Source organism: Hoplias malabaricus, chromosome 3 (assembly GCF_029633855.1).
Source record: "Hoplias malabaricus isolate fHopMal1 chromosome 3, fHopMal1.hap1, whole genome shotgun sequence".
Taxonomy (NCBI): Eukaryota; Metazoa; Chordata; class Actinopteri; order Characiformes; family Erythrinidae; genus Hoplias; species Hoplias malabaricus.
Window position 1 is genome coordinate 34809692 of NC_089802.1, and position 20981 is coordinate 34830672.

Here is a 20981-nt window from a genome sequence, read left to right on the forward strand (position 1 = left end):
AGACATAATCCCTCCATCTTATCCTGGGTCTACACTTGGGCCTCCTTCCAGTTGGACGTGCCTGGTATACCACGAGTTGGAGGCGTCCAGGAGGCCCGAACCTCCTCAACCGGCTCCTCTCCACATGAAGTAGTAGCAACTCTACTCCAAGTACATATTGCACAAATGATTTATGATCACTGCCTCTGAAGAAGCTGCAGAATGACATGCAACAATGCTCTGCTTCCTCAGAGGCAGCAATCATGTACTATTTTACTATTTACTTAGCCTCTGCGTTAGAGGAGAGCAGAACATTACTGTTTAACATTCTGTAGCTCTTCAAGTCATAACTGAAATGTGCAGGAAAGTACTTCTTCAGAATCGGCCTTAGAGGCAGCAGAGCATTCTGCAGCTTCATCTGAGGCAGCAAGTACCATATCCTCCATTCCACCCAGTGTGTTTTAATCAGTCACATTCATCACTGCCTGTTGCCTGGTAACCAATTACGATCCTTTAGCCTCAAAGGCGGCACTGCCTCCAGAACCGTTTTGAGTAGCGATTTTGTACACGAGTGTGGTAGTCAGGTCTGTTCAATATCCAGCTCTAAAAGAAGATGAGGAAACAGCAAGTAAATAAACTCATATATACACGTATACTCTCCGGCCGACTGAACCACATGTCAGTTTCATCCCCATTCAAACTGCACTAAGTTTGTTTCCACTATTGCAACTAGTAATGAATCACCAAGAGCAACGGCAAACATAAACTCGAAGATTAAGTCCATTTGTACTTTTTTTTTTTAGCTTTTTTTTCTTTTCCTAATCAGGTTGCCTAGCAACAGCACAACATCTACAATCTTTTTCCATTTGGAAGTCAATTGAAGTAAACATTTAACCAACTCTTAATCCTTAAAGTGCAAAAATGTGCTTTTCACATTACATTTGGTCTAGATTTGTGTTATTTTTTTGTTTTGTTTTTAAATCTGTAAATACACACTGCTCGCATTTCCCTTGTGTAAACATTCTTTCAACACAAGCTCAGAAAAGAATATTATGTTTATGCTATATTTATGTGCATTCACGTTGGGCTTATTGGCCAAGCAAAGTTTATCCGTTTAGTAAAACAACACAACATGTTTCAATCAAAGTGTATGTGATTAGAAGGGTGCTCATTACAGGGTTTTTTCCCTCTCAAACACATATTACTGTTCACTGACACGACTACATACCGTGAAATCAACCACGATCAAATTTTCAAAGAGTAGGAACAAGTTTGTTCGAAAATGCCATTCCAGAACTTCCTGGACTGATAGCCTTATTAGTGCATTTCTGCCATCTTAGAAGTTCTTTGCTATTTTTATTTATGTTTCATACCCAGATTTTCAAACATTACTCATCTCCAACTCCTGATTCCGATGCTTACCTTAAGACACATGATGGCAAGAACCACCTCGTTCTGCACTGCTGCGAATGCTCTATCACTAAACTGCCCCATATGTTGAAGAACAGTGCCGACTGGCTAGGTCTGTCACATTAGCTCACTGATGCCAATGCTGGCTGACACCATTGCACATGTTGAGAGGAGCGAAGGGGCCATCCCACCCACCTACAGAGCAAGGCCAATGACAGGGCCAACGCTTAGAACACTAGGCTACTCAGGAGACCAACAGAGTCCTTCACAGTGGTCACTGTAAAACTATTGTCTTATCCCTATTTCACCCTGCTCTTCAATGGCCAGGACCCGCACAGGACCACAACAGAGCAGGAATGGTTTGGGTGGATCATTCTCAGTGCTACAGTGACACTGACATGATGGTGGTGTGTTAGTGCATGTTGTGCTGGTACGGATGGATCAGACTGAGCTGGGCTGCTAGAGTTTATAAAGCCCTCAGTGTCACTGCTAGACTGAGAATAGTCCACCAACCAAAAATATCCAGCCAACAGCGTCCTGTGTCCATTTATGAAGGAATACATGAAGACCAACACAAACTGTGCAGCAGCAGATGAGCGCAACACACACTAATGACACTAGTGTCACTGAAGGGCTGAGAATGATCCATCACCCATATCATACCTGCTTTGTGCTGGTCCTGTGGGGGTCCTGACCACGGAAGAGCAGGATGAAATGGGGACAAGAAAGTATGCAGAGAAACAGGTGGACTACAGTCTGCATATATGATTCAAGTTTTCTACTGGAGCCTAGTGGCTTATATACAGAGAACCCAGGACTATCTTTCACATTCCACATACTTACATTTGGAAAAAGTGTAGAGTCTTTGTTTTAAAGCCACTAAAGTTTCTTTGTGAAACTTTATTTGACTCCCTCAGACCTCTTTAAGATGACAGTGAATGAGGGAGTGAACTGCTGTGTATTATTGAACAGCACAAGCAGCAGTTTGTAGCAGAAAGGGCTGTTTTGCTCATCAGACAGAACCCCCCGAACTTAAAGAGCAGTCTATGGCATGGTTCAGTGGACACTGCCCAGCCAAGTAAGAGTCCAGCTGCAAGCTTGGCCCTGACAGACAAGAAACCAAGACACCATTTATCCACACTGTAACCAGATTGCTGCTTCACTGGAATTTGACAGAATTTTTCTGGGTTCGGAAAACTACCTTAAGTGACCTGCGCTGACTGCTTCAAAGCCATAACTGTTTGAAGAAGAAAAAATTATATGATAATTGTGATTTTATCATATATATATATATTCTTTTTTAAATATATATTAAATTCAAAGAATATTTCCTATTTCCACTCTGATATACTCAGACACATTTACAGGGTCTACTGAGGGGCAGGTTTTGCTGATAGTGTTTGCCAAAATATTTGCTCAAATTTGTGACCATTTGCCTCTTGAAATAAATTTTTTATACATCCGGTACGATTACCAGAAAATTCCTGTGCTGCCTAATCGATAAATCTATAAAGCATGTGAGTGTGTCGAGAGTCACTGCTAACTAAAATACTTCAAATAAGCCTTAAAGTACAATCCTGAACTCCAATGTGCTTTATTCAAAATAAAAGCCACTATCTGATGACATAGGCGTGCTCAGGTTCGTAACATTAAAACACAGTGTGAGTGCAGTCCAGCAGGGCAGTGGGAAGGGGAATATGTATATAAAGGTCTTGGTCTGAACTGGCTCAGGAGAGCTCTCCCTCTATTGCCCGCTCAGGCACGGCATCTGAAGATGGTGGAGAAACCGCAGGGCGTTAAAAAGCATGAAAACATATGAGGACGTTGCTTTATTTCTGCTTCATAGGACTTGTTTTTCTTTTACAGTTAAATTAAAAAAGGCAACTCCTACCATTGTGGGTAAACACTGTTCTCTGGTTTGTTTACATTCAGAAGCTCAGTGTATTTTAAGGTGGAATGGTATGGTTGAGGGGGAAAAAATGAGAGTTATTTGAGCATAGCTGATGTTTAACTTGTCAGTAAGCGTTTATTCACTGTTTGAATTTCCACAAAGACTCTTTTTAGTTTTGCAGCGCTTTCCGTCTGTGTAGTCATAAAGTTGGCGCTCTCCTGAATTTAGAGTAGAGTCAAAATTCAATATTACCCACCTATGTAGGAGGAATAGATCAATATCCTCATCTCAGTTCATGCTTTTCAAAGTTTGGAGTACTAGCTATTATCTGAAAACTACCAAAATGAGAAAGAAAGGCTAACATACCACACCAAGCCACTTTATTTTTTACACTCTGGCTTGAGCATGCAAACAGACTGGAGATCTAGCAAATGGTGAAGAAACATCCTCAGAATTTTATAAAAAAATGTTTTTGTTTAAAATTGTGAACGTCACCTTTAAGGAGAAACTGACTCCCAATTTGGGAGACCGCTAACTGCATGAAAGTAAATGCTTCGAAAAGTGCTATAAAACTTTCAACCACAAACAAGCTACTGTTGGATTTTAGTCCAACACTCCAGTCCACCTTTAAAGATGTGAAGCTTCTAAATGAACACAAACAGGAGAGGGAGTTGGTGTTTGCTGTGAGAACAGTGGTTCTCCAGAATCATCTACACTGCTTTTAAGGAGAAAAGTAGATGAAGACATAGATAGTTGCAACGCAACTTTCAGCTTCTGGGTCAAAGTTCAGTCGATGTTCATAATCAGTAGTTTAAACCGTATACAAGCATATTGTTAATGTATGATAAAACTGTATTAAATTACTTAATTTACTCAACACAAACTATTCTTCGAGTTCTCATGGTGGCCATGACTGATGTGGATTTATGAAATCCATAACTACCATAATGCTTTGTGTGCAAGCTTTAGCAATTAGCTTGAATGCTTTTGTTGTTTGCAGCAGCAACATTCTGGGGGAAAAAAATCAGCAATCCATCACTGAAGAGAGAGGGCAGTTGTTTTTTTTTTGCATTTTTTAAGATGCACATCAGTATTTTATTTATTTCATTTTTTTGTTTGTAACAGTATTTTTTGTGCAGGTATCTTTTTTGTGTACATCTTTTTTTGTGCACATCTATTTTTTACACATATATTTTTTTTGTGCGTTTGCGCTTCAGTGCAAGATCTTTCAGTATTATTTTTAAGTAAGTACATTTACTGGACGAAATATTTTCTACCCACTTTTGACTGACGGACTTGTTTTAAAAGGGGTTTTAAAGCTGAATCCCTGCTTTGATTGAATCTGTTGGAAGTTAGCCCAAAAAAATATAGTCACACACTAATATTCACCACTCATTGTTCATTTTATCAGCTTCATTAACCATACAAGTGCACGTTGTAGTTTTACATTTAGAGTTGAGTCCATCTGTAGCTCTGCATACTTTATTTGCTCTCTTTCACCCTCTTCTTCAATGACCAGAGCCCAAACAGGACCACCACACAGCAGGTATGATTTGGGTGGTGCATCATTTTCATCACTGCATTCACACTGACACGGTGGTGGGCTGTTAGTGTGAAGTTTGGTTATATGAGTGGATCAGAAACAGCAGCGCTGCTGAAATTGTTAAACACCTCATTGCCACTGCTGGACCGAGATTAGTGCACCGACCAAATACATCCTGTAAATAGCATCCTGTGGGCAGTATCCTGTGACCCCTGATGAAAAACTGTTCAGTTACTGTCAGTGAGCTACTGTCTTACATCTTACATCTGAACACCTACATCGCTGAATTCAGTTATTACATGTGTTTCTACAAATGTGTGGATGCATAATGTATATGAACTGCAGGGATTATACTCATTAAAATAAACAGATAACTTATGGAAGACCAATTTGACTGGTCGCCCATCAATTAACAATGCTGACAAATAATGGCAAACAGCCAGACACTGTCTACAAATCTTGGTGTGGGTGGATAGTAGCATGTATGCAAAGTAACTGCACTGATAAATGGGTTTTCATCTGTGAGAACAGCAGACATTACAACAATTTACTGCATTAGTTGATTTGAATTGTTTGTGCAGATACACTGCTGCGAAAATAATGTTTCAGGTGTCTACTGATTTGGTATCCAAGGCATGTGCCCTTTGCAGCTCCATGGGGAGGAAATGTAACATTCCTTCTCATTGTGTAGATATCTTTCTTCTATCATAAGATAAAATAGTTTCTGTTTCCAGATATCTGTATATTAGCATGATGTAGTTCATTTAGCAGATGTATTTTGATTTCTCTGCAAACCAGACTCCTCTGAGGTTCCTTATTGCTACACTATGGGACTGCCTAGAGGGCAGGTGAGATATCCATTAGTGGGGCTACATCAGAGAATGTGGCTCATTTTACAGTTGAAGCTCATCTAAACATCCTTATAATGACTAGCCACACAGGTAGAAACTAACAGACTGTTTTTAAAAAGTAGCAAGGCCCTAACGTGTGTGCCAACAACGGAGTTTTCCAGCATTCTGGAAGTATCAAATACATATTTAAGACATAGGTGTCGCTATAGAGCCAAACTGCAATATATATAGAAGAACAACATATATACTAACTCCAGTTAACTTGTATAGTAAACAATAATCCCTCGGTACTTCGCAGTTCATCTTTCTCGGATTCGCTACTTCACGGGTTTTTTCAAGGGGGCTTATGGCTGCTATATCGTGGAAAATGAGGGAAAATCTAGGAAAACTTTGAAAGATGAAAAGCCAAAATATTTTATTATTATTTACATGTATTAGACTAGGTCTGTAGGTGACAAAATATGTCATTTACAAGTATTTCTTACGGACAGTACATGTATTGTTCATGTCCACATCCGAGTGAAATTTACTGACGTTAAATCACAGCTTAGGAATTACTCTATTAAAGAAACTGGTAGGATATCACATGTAGTTCCAGCTGAAAAACATTATAGAATGACTGTCTAATGCAAAGGGTGGGTTGTTAACAGCACAGGGAGGGTTTTAAAAGTCCAAATACTCGTTAAATACATAAAAAAATATCTTTCCTCTACTTCATGGAAATTCGTTTTTCGCGGGTGGTCTTGGAACGCATCCCCCACGAAAAACGAGGGATAACATAAGCTATTCAAAACGCCATGTGAATTATAAAATATTGCACATCCCAACCAAAATGGCTGAAGTCAGATACAACAAAGCAATCTTGGGCTGGGGTGCATATCCTACCAGTTTTGATTTGTTAATATTATGAGGCCTGTGCCAAATTACGTTGTTTTGGAGCATTGCAGATGTCTCAAAAATGTGTGAATAATTATTATTATAAAGAAAAAAAAAAAACAAACAAGGCTTTGCACCTCTGGCCTGGATCTCTGATGCTCACATCCTAATAAAAATAAATATAAAATGTGAAAGGCTGTGTTCTTTCAAGGGGAGGCTTTTGGCACAGCTGGTATTCACTTGGGTTGGATGATCATTTCGATGGTGAACTCTGTGATTTAGGATTCACGCAAACATACTTTTTTAAGTTTTATCCCAGAATAAAAATATGTATACTGGCACATATATATGCACTACAAGTACTGTCACTGGCACACAGCTCTTGGGTCTTAGAGTCCTGGGCTCAATAGTCCCCATGTAATTATTCCCCTTTTCCACAAGTTAACATAGTTCCCTGGGGTCTTAAAGAAACATCTGTGACATGTTTCAGACAAATTAGAACAAGGATCAAACAGCAAAGCTCTGTTCACCCCGTCTGAACCACAAATGTCTGGTTTCAGTGCCTGTGCCTTTAAAATATAATAAACTGTTGTTTACCCAACCTGAGTGCACAGGATTGAGAAGCGAGGAGCCATATTTACTTGGTTCTCTTTCTTCCCTGTTTTCATTTTCATTTTTCGTTTTCATTTTTAACTTGGTAGGCTAATTTCTCCACACGCTTTGTTTTCGTTCTGCTTTGTTTAACCTCATCTTTGCATTCATAGATGAAGGCAGGTCTACTGCTGAGATTCAAGATACTTAGAGGCAGGACAACTGTAGAGCCTCTGCACTTGTAGCGGAGCAAAATCGGAAGGGTTTGATGTGTACAATGTTTTCTGACCTAGACAGCCCTATAAAAACACACTCATTAATATACCAATGTACTGATAAAGTGATTTTTTTCCATAACATGTTGCATTAAATATTATATTTTTCAACTGCTGAAACTGCTACAGGTTTTTAGCCATAACAAACTATACAGAGCAATGAGCTAAATGAAACCTCGTGGCTAGCCTAAAAGGATGTTTATGGCCTCAGATTAGTGTCAAAAGTTTTGAGAACCAAAAAGCAGAATCCATAATTGAGGAATTAAATTTCGAAAAAATAAGTGAATTTTCGAAAAACTGAGAGAAATTTTGGTTGTATAAATTTGTTTACATTCAGCCGTACTGACGATGAATTCTAGGGAAGTAAAAAAAATTGCCAGTTCCCTGGAAAGCATGTGTTAACTGATTTTCACAAGCATTTAACCAATCCAGTGCATACGCTTGCATTTAACCAGTCCAAATGTCTTTCTTGATTGAATTTCTATGAATTTATTATACTGAGACCATGTTGCTTCCATGGACATGGCCTGGCGTTTGTCCAGTCAAACGAGACATTGATGGAAGATGTGATGTCGCTGTAAGTAATGGTCTTTTCAAAGTGTGCCGTGCTGGCCGGAATGATATTGAATTTTTTCATTTGACACAGATGGCTCATGAGCTGCTGAGCCTTCTGCTTGATGGAGGTGATGTGTGTGTCCCAGTAGACAGTGTTAGAGGTGGTGGTCCGTAGGAATTTGAAAAAGTCCACCACACTGAAGGCTTTCTGATTGATTTCTGTGTTTCTGTGTATGAGGCGTTGTTGGAGTGTTGAAGTCCGTTGTTTTTTTTTTTTTTTCTTGTTTTTTTCTTTTAGGGATTCAGCAATGTTGAGATTGGTCAAGATGTGAGCTACTATCATTCCTTCTCCTGTTATATAAATCTAATACTCCTCTGAAGGACAGGTAGAGTGTATTTCAAACACATAGGGTCTATCTCAAAACCATTTCTTCATAGACACATATTTTAACCATTTTATAATATGAATTCAGACAAGGTTGATATCCACAGTTAATGTGCTGAATTCTTTCTTTTATTTTTAAAAATGTAAAGAAAAATTGCCAGCTGGATTTATGTATTTTAAGGTTGGCAAGAGAGAGAGAAAAGTATTTTTCAACCTGTGGCGTTTCCCAAAACAGTAAGGCTATATTTGACCTTGTTTTGCTGAGGCACTTTCCTCTTCCTCTACAGCTTTGTGCACAAAATCCAATAGCAATTTCAATTCTATAGCCAGAAGAGAGCTTTCTTGATATAAACATCTCAGAGAAACAGCAGGCGGGGAGTGGGGACATTGCGTGGGGTGCCAAGAAAACAACGTGAGGTTAACAAGCTAGAAGGGAAGGGTTAGGAACCTGTGGCCACTTGTATAACACATCTTGAGTCAGTGTGGGCCTTTTAGGTGAAGTGTCCTATTTTACGTTGAGTGGACTGTGTAAAATAATAATTACAGACTGATACTAACACTGTTTCTGGATGTCCATAAAATTAAAATTTTATATAACAGCTTAAGTGATTGATTATTAAGACACTGACATTGCTTACAAATGTTGTTTTCATAACTGATTATGAATAAATTTTTACAGTGTAATATTTGAATAATTATTATAATATATGTATTCATATTGCAGCAGGTAGGTGTCCCAGTCACACAGCTCCAGGGACCTGGAGGTTGTGGGTTCGAGCCCCGTTCTGGGTGACTGTCTGTGAGGAGTTTGGTGTGTTCTCCCTGTGTTGGTAAGTGGTTTGGCGACTTAAAAGTGTCTGTAGGATGAGTGTGTGAGTGAATGTGTGTGTGTCACCCTGTGAAGGTCTGCCTTGCCTTGCGCCCAATGATTCCAGGTAGGCTCCGGACCCACCGCGACCCTGAACTTGATAAGAGCTTACAGATAATGAATAAATGAATTAATGTGTTATATGGAGCCAAAATGCATTTACATTATACATAGCATTCAGTATACTTTATAATGCCTGGCATCAGTCCATTAGAAGCTGTTATGAACACATATGTAACATAACAAAAAGCAAGAAAACATAAATGATTCATTATAACAATTCTCCTAGGAATCATTTTTCCATCACAATTATATATTTTTCCTTCCTTTATTTTCTGTGACTGCTTTATCCAGTTCAGGGTCTTGGTGGGTCCTGGAACACTGGAAATGGCACCAGTACATCACAGGGCATCTCACACACACACACACACACACAAACACACAAACACACACACTCTCTCACAGCTATATGGACACATTCAAACAGTCAAATGTGTTTTTGGACTATAGGAGGAAATCAAAACAACCAGAGGAAACCTATTTCGACATAAGGAGAACACAAATCACAGACAGTGACCTGAGGTGGGGTTTGAACCCACCACCCTAGGACCCCGGAGCTTTGTGACAGTGCCACAACCCCACCATACAGCAATATTATGATTTTACATACCATATCTACTCTGGGCTACAAAATCAGCAGTCACTATACACTATAATTTCACCTATGGAGATAGGACAGATGTTTTAATGCATAAGAAGTCCAGATAAAGTCATATACTCTTGCTTTACAAAGTGTTACCTGTTATAAGGGGTCCAAAATGGCTCATGAATATATTCTCTTATTTAAAGATGTACATTAAAAGTGCAAAATATGTTTTTCCCCTTCTCTTGTAAAGTCACCATATTTTATTTGGACATCAAGGATATAGAGATCAAATGACAGGAGCTTTACTTTGCCACTGCATTTTTTAAGGCTTTCAATCAAAAAAACAAGATTTGTTCACATTGTGAATCCCTCAACAGCCTTGGTCGTGACTGATCAGCCACAAACTGTTAATGATTCATGCCATAGGCCTGTGTGATGGTGCAAGCTAAACACACACACGATTAATAATTAAGATTTGGAATTGATAAAGCATTAAAATGCCCCCCCCCCCCCCCCCCAGGGAGACATTTGTCAACGCAACCATCCACCCCGCACCCACCCTAGAGAGGACTGGAGCACCGCAGGTATCGCTGATCATGGGGAATATTCTCTCATCTTCACTAGGCCCCCACTGAGTGGACCGAGCAAATACGACTCGCCATTAACTCAGCATTAAAGCTAATTAATGTAACTACTGCATGAGCCTGATACGGCCCTGTTCCTTAGCGACTGGCTATCACACAGTTTGCAGAAAGCAAGTATTGCACACACTACTTGTGCCACAGTACAGGGAGATCAATTTTTCTGTACCCCTGATATACATATATATATATCAGGGGTACAGGGATATATATATATATATATATATATATATCAGGGGTACATTGTAGAATTACAAAGTGTACTTATGAGCTGATTAAATACACACACACACACACACACACACACACACATATATATATATATATATGTGTGTGTGTGTGTGTGTGTGTGTGTGTATTTAATCAGCTCATAAGTACACTTTGTAATTCTACAATTCTACAATTACAGAATACAGCACTGTTCAGAGTGGTTGGTTTACGTTACTGTTTCTTTAAATAAGAATGAGCCACTGCTATATTTAGCATGAGAGCCCAGGAGTGAAGTGTGAGGTGCAGGGATTCAAAGATTGTAGTCGTTTTTGCTTGGTTTTCTTTCCTCTCTGTTCTGATTTTATCTATTTTAATCAGTACACATGTCTCAGTGGTCATTGTGTTTGTTTTGCTCCAATTAACCTCATCTTTGAGCTCACACATAAACAAAGGTCCTGAATACTGGTTGCTGTGATTGGAGAGACTCAGGCGAGGAGGCAGGAGAGTTCTGCAGTGTTTGCGCTCTACATAAGATACAGCACAAAATCATTGTATCCCATGATGTTTCACTTAGGCAGAACCTATTGACAGGGCTGCTATATGGGTTGGTAAGGTCTCCAGATACTAACATTAATGTGCATACGCATTGAAAATATGCATTTATTTATTTATTAATTGTTAAAATTAAATAACAATTAAATCAAAGGGTACAAATCCACTTTTTTGGACACCTCAGGATTTCAGCATGTTTGTCTGACACATTTTGACATGTGTGTGTGGGTGTGGTCATGTCTCCACTTTTATTATGAGTGCTGCAGAGAAAAGCTCTCTAAAAACATGAGACACAAACCCAGAGAGGAAAAGTTTCAACAAAAGAAGCCATCCCTCAGTGGACTGCAATGGATGGTAGAACTTTACTTAAAGGAAAACTAGGTAGCAGTTTTACACTAAAATAACAGCCAAAAAATTGTTATGATGCCTCACTGGCCTGTAATAGGGATAACAGAGCCAGGCTAAGCACTGCAGAAACTGTACTACGTAACATTTGAAGGAGAGCATGAAAACAACGTCCTTCCTCCGCTTCAATTTCAGGACAGTGCTATAAACATGAATCATATTCTGCAACTTTAGGGGGAGCCTAGGATCAAAAATAGCTAACATTACCTAGTGTTTCTTTAATACAAAAATGTATCTTTGCAAATCTATTGTACATGCATTTGATTTAAGTGTGGATCCTTTATGAAGGTTGCTGATGTCATGATGATGATGTGTTTTATTTGCTTAAATATACCTGTTACAGATTAAACCCAGTGCTACTTATAAATATTAATGCTAGCTTGAGACTCCTAGCTAAGCCCCCCACAGCTATCACACTCCTGCAGATTTGTTTCTGCACTCCGGCATGTTAATACAGATATATCTTCAAGTTCCCCACGTTTATGGTTCTATTTAGTCAGCACGAATGCCCTGGTTTCCAACTAATGGCTGTGTTCATTTAATTTTGCCATGCATTTCTCTCACTCCATTTTGCCCAACGCGTAGCAATTTGCGCATTTGTTTCATATAAGCACCGGCATCTAATTTGACGTACGAGATGCAATTAATGACGAAGTCGTGCCATTTCAAAAAGAGGCTTAGAGTTAACAGGCAGCCAAGGCTTATTCAAGGCACATCATCTCATCCCTTCTTTAGCCTATCAACATTCTCTCGAATGTTTGAAGCCTTTTCTTGTTTCCTTCCTTCCTTCCATGGCAGGCAGCAGCCGTCTCCAAACTGGCACTTCTCTGCAGATGATTATGTGGCACGGCTCCTATCTGTATGCAGAGCCTGAAAGCTGAGTGTCCTTTCTTGTGGATTTTTTCAAATGTTCTCACTCTGTGATGCAAGTGAATTTGGCATAGGCATTACTTATCTGGGTGTGTATCCTTAGCCGTGAAGCTACAGCAGTGGTCTGCAGGGTATTTTTGATACAGAACTATTTTATCAGTCTTATCTAGAAGCCAAAGCATAAACAAAGAGCAAATATAAGAGACATATAGTCCATCATTTAAAACTTTTAAATAAGCAGTCATTCTTAAAATCAAAAATAAGAAAACTAAATTTCAGAAAGTGTTTTTTAAATTCTGCATTATCCTTTAGGATCAATATAATCTTGTCTTATATAACCTTTTATTTTAATTGTAACAAATGTGGTGAAAACTCAAGCTGATTGTAGTCCCTGGATGGACCAGTTTATGCTCCCCAACAAGCAGAGAGGGTCTCCAACAAGCAGGAGGCCATTTTTGTTTTACTTTGAGAACAGCCAGAATCATATATATTGCCTTTAAAGTACCTGAGTTTATGTTCATAAAAAGCAATCTGTAGTTTTACAAATGATTCATGTTATTAAGCAGTTGTGATGACACCTAGTGACCTAGAATTATCCTAGATTCTGTACTTATTTTTACTTATTTTGTACCGATTCCAAGAAGAAAAAATTGCAGCCAGGTGGAATGGTTTGTTTGAGGGGAAAAAACTAAAGTTGTTTTTATGTGTATGAGGTTTAAATAGTCTATACATTTTTATTCACTCTTTGAATTACCACAAAAACTCATTTGTAACTTCACCTGTTTAGTTTATTATATATTTTTTGGAATGTGTGATTGATGTGTGTTTTCTTTCACAGTTTGCTTCAGTCCCTTGAATCTGGAGTCAGTTCCACCTTAGATAATGCACCTGAAAAAGCAAAAAGTCAATGTTACCCACCTATGAAGCAGGAATAGAGCAACATTCTCATCACATTTCATGGTTTTCAAAGTTTTGAGGTCTCTTCGTTCTTCTTTAAAGACATAACACTTGTTTTCATCTTTCATTCGCTTTGGCAAACCAGACATAGCTGATGCCAGAGAAGCTGGCCTCAGCATCTGATCATCCTTCCAGCTGATTGGATTGTTTAAAAACTATTTTTTTTTTTGCATAAAGTCAAAATAAACAACCAATAATAAAAATGTAGGAAATATCTGCTGGGTCATTTACAATTGAGCAGAGGGCTTTAAGTGGCCCATGGGCTGGAGTTATCACATCTTTTTGGTAAAGTAAGTGTTAGACAATTATTAACCATTAGCTACACTCATTACTCATTACTTCTCAGTTATAGTAAACAAACACTGTATTTCACATCTAACTTTCGTATAACTTTTATAGATAATTCAATCTCCTGAATGGACATTAGATATTTTCCTCCTTAGAATACAGAATCTTGAGCCTTGTATCTTAACACCTCTTCTAAACAACACAGACAACATTACCCATGCACTAGACATACGGCCAGACAGACTGTTTGCATAATCACAACCCCAGATGGGAGGATGACTAAGCGTTTGCGTGAGGGGCATGGTGGAATAGATTGACATCCAAACAGTATGCGATGGAGAATTCATGTGCACCACTGCAGCTGGACATTCGCTTTTCAGCAGATGGGCTGCAGGTTCGGCAGCTGAATCGAGAACAGATTTTCACACAACGCCGGGCCTAAACATTTCAGGGTAAGGGAGAAAGAGGAGGGAGGGTGGTGGTAATGTGCCCAGGGTCCATAATTAATGACTATGTTCATGGCTGCACTGTTCAAGACCAATCAGAATATTGAACGTTTGCTGAAGTGGAAAAAATGTATTGCTGCCCACAGCGCCGGCCGGACCAGCAGGGTTTTTACACACTTCGTCTTCATTCGACCACTCGGCAGGGGCATTAAAATGTATTTTACATCTGTCACAGATGGGGGATATTGGCCTGTCTCTTTACAGTTTAATCATTACTTCCAAGGATGTGCAGCAGTAATCTCGATGACATTTGCATGTGCATGATGCTTGATGCAACACAAACAAGGCCTTCCTCTAACAAAATAATCAGCAGCATCATCCCAATGCTCGTCCATGCTTAGGGTTCCTTTCTAGATCATTACGATCATTTTGGCCAAGACTAGTGGCTGAAACCTGCCTTTACTCCTTGCAGACTGTCTGTAAACTGTTAGTGGTACGTCTTGCTCATGCAGTGCTTCTTTTCAAGTCTGTTCCCTCTTTGCTGCACTAGCAACCACTGTTTACCTAGAAATGGTTCTTCTATGGCATCACTCAAAGATCCATGTGTAACACCTTTATTTTTAAGAACATCCAGTGCCCACAAAAACACACAACTTAGATTAGTTTCCATTGGGTTAAATCAAGTTTTACCATGTCCTTTACATTAAGATTCTTCTTGGTGTCCTCTGCTCTTTTAAAGGACAAAATGTAATACAATCTACAGATTATAATACATCCAGTCATGTAGATCCTAATCCTGGAATTGAATTCTTTCTGCTGGTAAATTGATATTCCCTCCACTTCCTCTACCAGAAACGATGAAATCAAAAGTTCAAACAGACATTTTCCATTGAACGCACTGTAAATGTAATTAGTTGGTTAATTTAAGGTTCAATATTTACTTTGTGAGTAATGCGAGGAGAAAGTGTTGCTGTGAGCTTGCTTTGAGCGCAGGTCAAAGCCTCAAAACAATGCAGCATTAACGTGATTGCTTTGGAAACTATATTAATAATGGAATGGAGCGCTATCAGCTGCTTCAAGCCAAAGGAAAGCTGAAAGGCAAGATGCTTCTGTGCCTCTGTCGGGGGGGTGGAATTGATGTCTCAGAAGAATTAGTTTGCACAGCAGGATCTTCCAGATTTGTAATTGGGCTCAGAGTCTGGGTTGCATTTATTAAGGCCTCTTTTTCTTTTTTTCTTTTTTTTTTGTTCCCCTATAGGACACAAACAGGCGTTTTAAGCAATGATGGTCATTTCCAATAGTTCAGATGTTAAATCAAATGTCATTCAAACAGAAAAACGCATGCCCCCAACCCCTCAGATAAGATGCAACATAAAAGCTAACTACCCAAATAAATAAGAAAAAAGCTGGAGTGGATCTCTAGCAGCTTCACATGTTGAAGGCTTTGGTAGTCTGCCAGCCAGAAGCAAATGAGATGAGCATCTCCTCCCTACCCCAGTTTTCTAAACGACATCATGAACACACCAGAAGTTGTGAAAGTCAAAGTAGGGCCAGGGACCGTATTCATAAAGCTTCTCAGACAGTGACTGCTGATATAGGATCAGATTCCAGTCTAATTTACTATGAAGGTACTCACAGAAACTGATCTGAGATCAGCTCTTCAACTCTGAGAACCTTTATGAATATGCGTAAGGCTTGTGTTTGTAACAAAGTTTACACTGATTTTGCAGGCACATTTTTCAATTATTTTATATACACAGCCATGAAACTCATAACAAATGCATATAATATTAATAATAATAATTGAAAAAATTTTCCTGAATGTACAAGGACTTCATAACACTTCAACATTCATTCTACATACCTTATCGGCTATACTATGTGGCCAAATGTTTGAAGACACCTGCTTATACAAGATATCTTCTGAAATGTAGGTTGTTAATAGGGAGTTGTCAGTACCATTTTAAAATGAGGCTATATTTTTATAAAGCTTTATAAAGGTTTCAAAAATCTGTTTAGTACATGGTTATTATTTATGTTTCTAAACACCTTAAAAGTCATTCATAATTATTGTGACCAGGTGTATATTGTATCAATGTTAAGGGCTGCTTTAGCATTGTGTAGTGATCACAGCCAAGATGTGGATACACGTCTAAGTGAACAATTTGACTTTTGGTGAATTTTTTGGTGGCCCTTTATGTTAGAAGCCCAGCATTACTCCAGTATTTGTCCCCATAGAAAACTGAGGATAACCTCTTTTTAACATACAATCCATTCTGGCCTCAGGTCAGCTTTTGCATTTACTATTTGCACTGCTCATACTGGTCTTTGGTCTTTGTGGCCCAAGCTTGAAGTCAATGTTTTGCCAGATGTGTGTCTGAAAAATGTTGCTGTTGTTTTCCTCACTGGAGGAAACAGGTTGTTTTTTTTTTCAGAGTCAATAGACCTAACTCCACTAGTCCAAAGAATCAGGTGTTTTGTTTTAGTTGTTGTTTTATGTTGTTTATCCAAGTTTGAATCAAAATTTCTCCTCAATTATTAGCCATTTCCAACATTTTTGGCAAATCTCCACTTAGTGTACACCGTGCCACCAGCCACAGGGGCTTGTGGGGCAGGGGTGGACATGTGCTTTCTTTAGGGCATCTCTAGCCTATTATTTTTTTTTCTACCTGCTGCCAATGAAATGCCATTGACCAGTTTACAACATGGAGGGGAATGCAAACTACCCAGATCTTTCATACTAGTAGACAGGTACTTGTGGTAGCTAGCACCATGAGCAGAGAAAGGGAAAGTATAGGCCATAACACCCACCCACTCACTCATTCGGCTTTGGATAGCTGAAGCATTACCAGGGAACAAACCAATCTCCCTTTGATGGGTCCAACACTTAAACTGCTGCACCAACTGGGAATCCCTAGTCGGTGGCTACTTAAAAGATGTAAAACAACACCACCAGTAAAAACCCCACATGCACAACCTATATCTATTGTCTTCAGTCTGTGAATAAAAGAAATAGGCTACTTCTGAAAGAGAACTGTTCTTTTGAATAGTAGGGCAGTCCTTTTCCATTTGGTCAGTTTTGACATTTGATGCAATAATGAAGATATTTTGTGCTATATGTATGTGGTTATCCATTATCAAGTAGTTTGTGTGGACATGACAGAGTACCAAAAACATTTTATGATAAAGGGTACTGTATCTACACTTATTCGTCCTATATTGAGTGCACTGGCTATATGAATTGTATTCAAATGTTTGTAGACACCCATTTTTATGATTATGATTCCCATATTGAGAAAATTCATGAAAAATGCTCAGCACTGGGCCTTGGGGTAGTAAACTTGTGTTCTCTGGCCACCAGAGCTCTCTGGAGTAACATGGGATAAGTTGGAGTGATGCTCATGAGTCTGAGCCAAGGCTCTAGAGGCTGAATGCAATAAAATCCTCACAGAAAAGCCTTTTTAAATTAGTAGAGGCTGCTAACTGACAAAAACTCTTTGTATCTGAAGGAATTATGGATGATCAGAAGTCCAATGCTCCACAGCTCTGTGTTGGTGGCTTTATCTCTATATAGATGATGTTTGGCTTTGGGAATGATTACCTTAAGACAAATAAGAGTAGTTTAAACATGACCTATACATATGGATGACTTCTCAGTTTGTGAGAATTGTGTATATCCAGTATTATAACTATGTAACTGTTAGATCTCAAGGTCAAAGTGCTACCAATGTCATAAAACAGAAAATAGAGCCTAGCCGTCATTGCCATGGGGCTTTAATTGCGCTTGGGCTGAAAATATCAATGTTCAATTTTCTAGGCTGTCAGCTAGAGACTTATACATTTAAAAAAAAATTCTCTCTCCTTTTTTTTTGTCATTAAAACACTGTCACTCCAAGTGACTGGCCAAGCCTGTCCCCAGAGCCCAGAGCAGAGGCAGATACACACAGAGAAATAGATGCCAGCCTTAAATCGATAGGATTTAAGGTGGTTTTGGGGCCCAAGTTGAAAATTTTGACTCCTGGTAATGGTTCTAAAACAGACATCATGTGACTCCAACTCTACAGTGATTTCGTTTAGGTGATAATATAATTCAAACATAGCACAAAAAAGCCAGACCTGGAGTGTTTGGGTGTCTGAAGAGTTCCTTTGACTGTGCATCACTCCACAGAAATACAAATAGCCCTAGTTTCACAGGCAGTTTACACTTATTAAACTTGCATTAGCTCAGGGAGTCACAGCCATGGGCGCTTGCCCGCATTAAATTTAACCTCTGCAGAAAGTTCCTATAATTAATGTAGCATTTTACACTCCTCAAAATTCACTGCAGCTTCTTTTTTAGCAGGAACACACACAGGACACTGGTAGGAGTGAAATCTATTTAAACTATACTCCATATTCCAGGAATTTTGCAGTCCTAAGTAATAAAAAGTACAATTCTGTGAAAAGTCATGAAAGGAGGGTATAACAGACCTCGATCCATTATATCAAAATTATATTCTTCCCTTAAAACATTACTCAAGTAGTTGAGTATTTAAATTAAGTGTAGGTTATAGCCTTTTACAACTTGGCATGGTGCGGAAATATCATAATCTGAGTTGTTTAGCAGGCATTGAAGGGCTCAGGGTTAGTACACACTGCCTCCACATTTTTTTTTACCAGAAAACCCATATGTATCAGTATTTTTTTTTCATCTCTGCATTTTGCCTTTAAAGCTGATTGAAATCAAAATCCAGTTTTTATAAAATCTGATGTTTCTTTACAATATGCTACCTCTCCAGTCTGTTCAGATTATTTAGGTAGGAACCAGTGGCGGATGCTGGTCTTTCAAGGAGGGTAAGCTCAATTTCGGCCTACATCATAAAATGTGTCGGTTTATTTATACATAAATTCTACCCTCCATTACTTTTTAAGAAAATGATCTGTGACCCTGTCGTACCAACAAGGCGTCTTTTCCAGGGACTTGACTAGTGTCCTCTCAATGGTCAGCAGAGCTAGGCTGCTTAAACGGCCTTGGCCCATGTGAAGTGTGTCCACCTGTTAGTGCTTTGTGATTGTGGAGGGGCTCAGCAGCACCCGCTGGACAGAAACTGCGATAGAAGTCAGAAAGAGTGATAGAAGTCAGTCTCCAAACACAAGCAGCTACAAAAAAACCACCAGAAATAGAAGCTCCATTTGTCACTAGTCATTTATAACAAAGAAAATGCCGCTAAGAGGTTTAAGAAAGTCTGGTTCAACTCAGAACAGAATGAAAATGTAATGCTCCCACGGATTACACCAGAGGATCACTGATTCGCTCATTTCGCTGTCAATCAAAAAGGGATTCAGCCTCAGACAGATCATCCAATCACCATGCAGAAGCTGAGCGTCCGGGCCAGCTGATGACTCCAATGACTCGTCTCGTTTCGCTGCACTTCGCTGCTTTGCTATTGAACTCTGTGGACGTTTAAAGCACTGTGAAAGCTGCGGGAATGATTGAGAGGAAAGCCGCGTCTTTACCAGTGATAAGAAGCTGATTCTGAACAAAAGTTGAGCGCGTTGTAGTGCATATTTATTCAATGACATGTACACACAACAGTATATATTTGATCACTTATTTTTTTACATTTTAGGGGAAGCTGAGCTTCCCTTGCAGTCTTAGAGCAATCGCCACTGGTAGGAACCCACTCTGAGACTGCTACACACCTGAAAGTAACCCAGAGCAAAAGTAATACCAAACTAAAAATCTCGAGTTAGTAGTTTTTGTGGTAATTCAACCAGGGTATAACAACTTACAGACAAGTTAAATTCCAGCCACGCACAAACAGCAGTCGTTTTACTCAAACTGACTGTTACACCTTAAAAGAGGTGGACCTTCTAAACATAAACAAACCAGAGAGAAATGCAGTTCCCCACAATTGTAGATGTTCCGTGTAAGTGCTCTTTATTACACCCTAACAAGGACATAAGAAACAAGAACAAGTAAACAGCACCATTTGGTTTTGCTGTGTAGCAAGGTCTATGGACACTACATACCAACAGACGCTTTTCTAGCTGATGGTGGGCCCCCAGAAACAACACGTTGCTTCTCACCAAGCCCTTCCCAACCAAACACAACAATCCAAAACATGACAAACAACCACCAATATAACCCCAAACGGTATACAGAGCTGCTGGGCATGCTGGGAGCTCCCCACCCCCGGTGAGTCAATCCCTGCCCAGTCTCTATACCATCATAATATCATGAATGAAATAACATAATATTTGCAGATGGGAAAGAGAAACACAAAGACATTTTAATAAGTGTAAGATTAGAGGTCATTTAAATATCACATAAAGGGATGTGTATTGCTCAACACCCTAGCCATAGATGTTGAGGGAGGAGACAGTGCTGTCCCTTCATACACCACGCCCCGACTTCCAGCCTGTTGTGGGATAGAATTGTCAATAATTCAGTCCCAAGCCCAGGGATGTTGATTTAAGTTTTGTTTTAATTCTCAACTTCTTTAAAGCTGTTTTGTGAACCCATCAAGTTGTAAAAAAAAAACACTAACCAAATAAATTTGACTTGACTTCTCTAACCATTAGGCCATGGCTGATATGAATCTAATATAATCTAATTGGAAATTAGATTAACTGAATGAAAAGACTGCTTAATAACCACTTGGCAACACCCTAGCAACAGCCTATAGGAGTCATGTGGCCACATTTCATGAATACTTGGGAACTGCTTAGGAAATCCCCCTGAAATGCACTTTTGCGGTCA

The 20981-nt window shown here is 39.2% G+C and overlaps 1 long non-coding RNA gene across 1 annotated transcript in view; it reads right to left on the reverse strand.

The window, feature by feature from the left end:
* Positions 1–13355: 13355 nt before the first annotated feature.
* The window catches only part of LOC136691568 (uncharacterized), a 72147-nt gene continuing 64521 nt past the window's right edge, over positions 13356–20981 (reverse strand). Inside the window, exon 3 of the long non-coding RNA XR_010801883.1 lies at positions 13356–13436. This is a non-coding gene — a long non-coding RNA (uncharacterized lncRNA). The remainder of the gene's footprint in view (positions 13437–20981) is intronic.